This window comes from Mastomys coucha, unplaced genomic scaffold (assembly GCF_008632895.1).
Source record: "Mastomys coucha isolate ucsf_1 unplaced genomic scaffold, UCSF_Mcou_1 pScaffold12, whole genome shotgun sequence".
Lineage (NCBI taxonomy): Eukaryota > Metazoa > Chordata > Mammalia > Rodentia > Muridae > Mastomys > Mastomys coucha.
Genome location: NW_022196894.1, coordinates 59,944,723 through 59,951,321, shown reverse-complemented (window position 1 = coordinate 59,951,321; position 6,599 = coordinate 59,944,723). Strand labels below are relative to the sequence as shown.

The window sequence follows — 6,599 nt, the reverse complement described above, 5'->3', positions numbered from 1 at the left end:
TGGGCGTTCTATTGTTTATGTTGTTATTGAGGATCAGCCTTAGTCCATGGTGATCTGATAGGATACAAAGAACTCTTTCAACCTTCTTGTATCTGTTAAGGCCTGATTTGTGACCAATTATATCGTCAATTTTGGAGAAGGTACCATGAGGTGCTGAGAAGAAGGTATATCCTTTTGTTTTAGGGTAAAACGTTCTATAGATATCTGTTAAATCCATCTGTTTCATAACTTGTTAGTCTCACTATGTCCTTGTTTAGTTTCTGTTTCCATGATCTATCCATTGTTGTTTCCTGTTATTTTTGTAGTTAGAGCTGGCATTCCAATGATGGGTCTATCTTCTTTTAGTGTTGTTGGAAGATTACATTTTTGCTTTTTCAGGGATATAGTTCCCCTTCTTGTGTTGGAGTTTTTCATTTATTACTCTTTGAAGGGCTGGATTTGTGGAAAAATATTGTGTGAATTTGGTTTTGTCATGGAATACTTTGGTTTCTCCATCTATGGTGATTGAGAGTTTTGCTGGGTATAGTAGTCTGGGCTGGCATTTTTGTTCTTTTAGGGTCTGTATGACATCTGTCCAGGATCCTCTAGCTTTCGTAGTCTCTGGTGAGAAGTCTGGTGTAATTCTGATTCTGCCTTTACATGCTACTTGACCTTTTTCCCTTAGTGCTTTTAGTATTCTTTCTTTGTTTTGTGCATTTGGTGTTTTTATTATTATGTGGTAGGAGGAATTTCTTTTCTGGTCCAGTGTATTTGGGGTTCTATAGGCTTCTTGTATGGTCACGGGCATCTCTTTCTTTAAGTTAGGGAAATTTTCTTCTATAATTTTGTTGAAGATGTTTATTGGCCCTTTAAGTTGGAGGTCTTCACTCTCTTCTATACCTATTATCCTTAGATTTGGTCTTCTCATTGTTTCCTGGATTTCCTGGATGTTTTGGGTTAGGGTCTTTTTGCTTTTTGCATTTTCTTTGACTGTTCTCTCAATATTGTCTATGTTATCTTCTGCCCCTGAGATTCTCTCTTCTGTCTCTTGTATTCTGTTGGTGATGCTTGCATCTATGTTTCCTGACTTCTTACCTAAGATTTCTAATTCCAGAGTTGTCTCTTTTTATGATTTCTTTATTGTTTCGACTTCCATTTTTAGGTCCTGGATAGTTTTACTCAATTCTTTCACCTGCTTGTTTGTGTTTTCCTGCAATTCCTTAAGGGATTTTTGAGTTTGCTCTTTAAGTGCTTCTACTTGTTTACTTGTGATCTCCTGTAATTCTTTATGGGAATTTTTTTTGTTTCCTCTTTAAGGGCTTGTACCTCTTCACCTGAATTCTCCTGTATTTCTTTAAGGGAGTTATTCATGTCCTTCTTAAGTTCCTCTATCAGCATTGTGAGATATAATTTTAGATCCAATTCTTGCTTTTCCTGTGTTTTGGGATATCCAGGACTTGCTGCAGTTTGAGTACTAGGTTCTGATGAAGCCAAGTATTCTTGGTTTCTGTTGGTAGGATTCTTGCGTTTTCCTTTCGCCATCTCTTGATTTTTGATGTTAGATGTTCTTAGTGTCTCTGACTAGAGCTTGTCCTGTCCCTGCTGCCCTGCAAGTCCCCTGAGACTCATGTGGCCTGTGCCTCCCGACTGGCTGGCCTTGTCTTAGAAACTCACTGGAGAGAAAATGGAGGCTCTCACCCAAGTCTCTGGATTAAGGTGCTCCCTGGAGGTAGGCCCTCCACTTGCAGGGAAGGGGCAGATAAGGATGCTGATCCCCCTCTGTCACTTGGAAGCTGAAAGGATCCTGTCCCTGCCTCCCTGTGGCTCCCCTGGGACTCATAGGGCCTGTGCCTCCTGGCTGGCTGCTCCAGTCTCAGAAACTCACCAGAGAGAAAATGGCCTTTTATTTTTAATTTTAAATTCACAACTCAGCTATTCTTTCCAACCAGAGACCTTGCTGACAAGAATACCTTTCCAATTCAAGTCTCCTACTGTGCTAGAACCAAGCTTCAATCACATCACCTCTTAAGCTCCAGTTATAACCTAAACCTTCAACACAGAGCCATTGGCTGTAAAAATAAAATCTTAGAGGATCGTTTCCTGCCTGAATTCTCTTTTGGAACTCCTGCTTGACCTCCTTTTAAAAAGTTGTTTATTTATTTGTTTATTTTTACTTTATAGACATTGGTGTTTTGCCAGTATGTACACTTGTGTGAGGGTGTCAGTTCTGGGAGTACAGATAGATGTGAGCTGTCTTGTAGGTGCTTGGAATTGAACATGGGTCCTCTGGAAAAGCAGCTAGACCTCTTAACCACTGATACATCTCTCCATCCCCCTGACTCTTTTTTTAAATTTTATTTTACGTTTTTCCCCAATTATCAGTGCTCACATGGGATTTGAAAGGTGAAAGGGAAGGAGAGGGTCATTATTGCATCTCTTGCACTGCTTGGCATAGTGGTCAAATGTGTGCCCTTCACCTAAAGAGTGATTTCACAAGGCTTCAAGGCACAGTCCTGATAATAACTAACCTCTGTGCTCCAGGCAGCTCTGATTGCCTTCAGCATTTTCTGTGGTGACTGCAAATTTCAGAATCTCAGAGCTAGTAGCAAACCCTGAGGGCCAGAGGCTGTTTCTCTGACCTCTATTCCTCAAGCATGTTGGACAGTGTGTTAAACATTGCAATTCTTGTATTAGTAATCCCTCTGAAATACCAAAGAGAGAAAATTCAAATCTTGGATATGTATCCGCCGATTCGAAAGACAAGCTGATCCACTACTGGGGCTTTAGAGGGCACCTTTGCCAAGTTCCAAGCACAGATCTTGTTATTCATTTTTGTCAGGGCTTATGGGCCTGGCTGCCTGTCCTGACAGCATGATTTTGAAATAGAATCTTCTCGCTGTGAGTTGAAGTTAACTTCTACTAAACCAGGTGTCCTGCTTCATACGAAATGCAGAAGGAATCCAAAAGCCAAATGTAAATTACTGGCAAGTGCTTTTATTTTCCAAAGGAATCAAGAAATATGATTAAAGTCAATCTCTGGAAGTAAATGAATAAAAGAAAGCATTTTGTACTTTTTCAGACATTAAATTTATATTAATGGGCAGCTTTTAGATGGTCCTGCTACCAGAATTCTATTTCCATGGATCTCAGTCTATCTAATTTAAATTTATTATTGACCATACTGTCACTCTATGAAAAATGAGAAAACTATTTGTTTGGCCTCCTTTCCTGAAAAGAACCTTGATTGGATTTTTGTATTTGTTGCAGAAAATTCTCTTTCACATTAAATATGCTAACAAATTTCTTAGGGACCAGGCCATTATTTTCAGTTCTGTTTATTTGTGTCTTAACATCCAGTTTGGACTGTAAACTTATGAAAGTAAAAAATGTGTAATAATGTGAATAACCTTGTCACATCAATTTTCTCTGAAATATGCATAATTAATAAGTTCAGTTTACAGTGAGTAGTATCTATCAAGGTCAGATAATTGGAGCTTTCAGGTTCAAAGCAGTATAACCCAGGCAAAGTATTTTTTGGTTCCTATTTGTTTCATGGAAACAGTTTGTAAACTATAAGGTAATTTTACATTGGCTAATCAGATTCTCCACTGACATCTTTAAAAGCCAGTGTTATAGAGGCCCCACACAAAGGAAAACTAGATTAAATTGTTACATTTATTCTTATAGATATCTAACTTATTTTATTTTATTTTAATGTTTATACCCTACCCACTCAATAAAAAAATTGGAAGGTATTTGTGCTGACTGTTTTTTTTCAACTTGACACAAGCTAGAGTCATTTAAGAGGAGGGAACCTCAACTGAGGAAATGCTTATTCATAAGATCAGCCTGCAGACAAGTCTGTGGAACATTATTTTTTTGATTGATGATTGATGTGGGAGGGCCCAGATTCCCATGGGATGTGTCAATTCTGAGCCCTTTCTTCTCCAAGTTGCTATTGGCAACTTGATATTTCATCACAGCAATAGAACTCTAATCTCAATAGTAACTAAGAAAACATTTATGTAATTAATTGTAAAGTAAGAGAAGCTTAGATTGAGAGGAACAGAAGAAGAGATGTCTCTGGGGATCCAAGATTTATTTAAAGAGAGGGACCTACCAAATTTTTGACAGATCATGTAAAAATATGTAGTGTAAGGGAAAAAAGTCCTGTTAAGTGAATGGTGCTGGAAATATTGGATTTTTCACCTGCCATGAATGAAATTAAATCCATATCTTTCATCTTATAAAATATCTCCATTAAACCCTTTCCTTCAGGGCTTGGGAACCCTGTAGAAGGACACTTCCTGGTAGAAAGAATGTAAGCCAGAAGTGATGGGAGTTACCAAAGAAACAAGGCCTTCTACACACAACTGAGACACATAGGAATTCAACAGACACTGAGGCAGCAAGCAAAGGCCCTGCAAGGATCTGTACTAGATGGGGACAGAAGTCCCAATCTCCATCCCAGAAACTATTTCCAATTGATAACCCTTTAGAAATGAAAATTTGGTTTTCTTCAAGAGTCTCACTGAGGAAACAAACTATTTTTTTAATTAGATATTTTCTTTATTTACATTTAAATGTTATTTCCTTTCTTGTTTTCCCATCCGAAAAACCCTCTATTTGCTCCCCTCTCCCCTTGCTCACCAACCCACCCTTGCCCTCTTCCTGGTTCTGGCATTCTCCCACAGAGGGGCATAGAGCTTTCACAGGAACAAGGGCCTCTCCTCCCATTGATGACCGATGCTGGCGAGGTTGTGGAGAAAGAGGAACATTCTTCTATTGCTGGTGGGATTGCAAGCTGGTACAACCACTCTGGAAATCAGTTTGGCAGTTCCTCAGGAGACTGGACATAGTATTACCTGAGGACCCAGCAATACCATTCCTGGGCATATACTCAGAATATGCTCCAACAAGTAATAAGGACACATGCTCCACTATGTTCATAGCAGCCTTATTTATAATAGCCAGAAACTGGAAAGAACCCAGATGTCCCTCAACAGAGGGATGGGTACAGAAAATGTGGAAACAAACTACTCTTAAGGGTGGGCTGCATGCCCAGCAGAAGATGGCCTATAAATATTAACTCAGTAGAATCTTTGGAAGTTCTTTGTCTTATATATGGTTTCGTGGCCTTTTCTTTTTCCCTTTTACTTTTCAAAAGTTTGATCTTTTTCCATTACTTTCTCTGTTTTTAATTCTATAATTCTTGGGTACATACATACACACACATTTATTTAGTTATGATTATTAATTTATTTTGCATTCCAATCACAGTTTCCCCTACCTCTTCTTCTGCTAGTCTCTTCTTTCTCCTCCCCAACTTCCCCTTCCACTCCCACCTTGATTCTATTTTAAAGGGCAGGCCTTCCATGAGTATCAATCAACAAGACATGTAACAAGTTCCAGTAAGACTAGGCACCTCCCCTCCTATTAATGCTGGACATGGCAGCCTGGTTTGAGCTTAAGGGTTTGGGTCTCTATTATGACTTCCAGTTTAGTTTTTTTTATGGGTTTCACAAGTGTGAGAACAAGTGAGTCTTGCAACTTTTATTTTATGCTTTTTCCAAGATAACATTTTTATTGATTCTTTGGGAATTTCATCTCACACACCTCCACCACACTCATTTTGTAGTCCTTCTTTGTCTACTTTCCTGCCCTTGTGACTCCTTACCCAACAACAAAATAAAAATAAAAACAACAAAAAAACAAGTCTAATTTTTTTTTTACCATTCATATACTCACTGGAGCATGGTGTCAACCCCCCAGTGGCCAGCCCAACTAAAAGAAAACAGTTCTTTTCCACCTTCATCCCCAGCAGAAGCCATCTGCTGTGGAGAGTTACATTTTAGCATCCTTATCACAATTTTTAAGAGTTCTCTTTGATGTCTTCTTTTTAAGGGTGTTACTTTTGGGGTAGGGATAGGGGTTAAGGGTCGTCACAGAAGCCTTCCATAACCCTCTTTCTCAACTGTGCCTCTGCAATCATCGATATCACTGCCCAAGTACCTTCCTTGCTCTTTATAGTCAACAGGAGCTTAGATTGTGTGCTTCCTCATGGTGTCTGGAGCAGTACAGACCATGACTACATCTCCTATCCACAGTAGGACCATGTATCTAGACAAGACCCTAATAGGCTACCTGGATTATGGACATCATCATGGCTTCAGGTTACATCATAGACCATGGATATATCCTCCTTGTGTGTGGTGGTTAACAGAGGCCACAGACATCAAACAGACCCTGGCACCATGGGCCTAGACATGGCTTCTGGAGGTAATAACACTGAATGCTTTATGACTTTGTATGCCATCCTTGGGCAAGGGGGCACATGCTAGTCTTCTCTTTATCATTCCGATTTTAGTGTGTGTGCTGCCGAGCCTAGCACTTTGTATATTTTCTTGAGCAGGCTCTTTTCCTTTTGCCTGTTTGTCATATTTTGAAGTACTTATTTTATTTATTTTTCTCCCAAAAAAGCCCATTTCTTTTCTAATGAGCGATAGAATTAGGGTGGAACAGGATGGGAAGGGAAGTAGGAAAGAACTTGGGGTAGAGGGAGAGGAACCTGTAGTCAGGATACATTTTATGAAAAAAAAAGTTTACATTGAAAGAAAAAA

At 39.2% G+C, this 6,599-nt stretch overlaps 1 non-coding gene across 1 annotated transcript; it reads right to left on the bottom strand.

Moving 5' to 3' along the window:
- Positions 1–6,260: 6,260 nt before the first annotated feature.
- LOC116086660 lies at positions 6,261–6,370 on the bottom strand. Its single transcript, XR_004117039.1, has one exon. It is a non-coding gene; the product is annotated as a U6 spliceosomal RNA (small nuclear RNA).
- Positions 6,371–6,599: the final 229 nt, after the last annotated feature.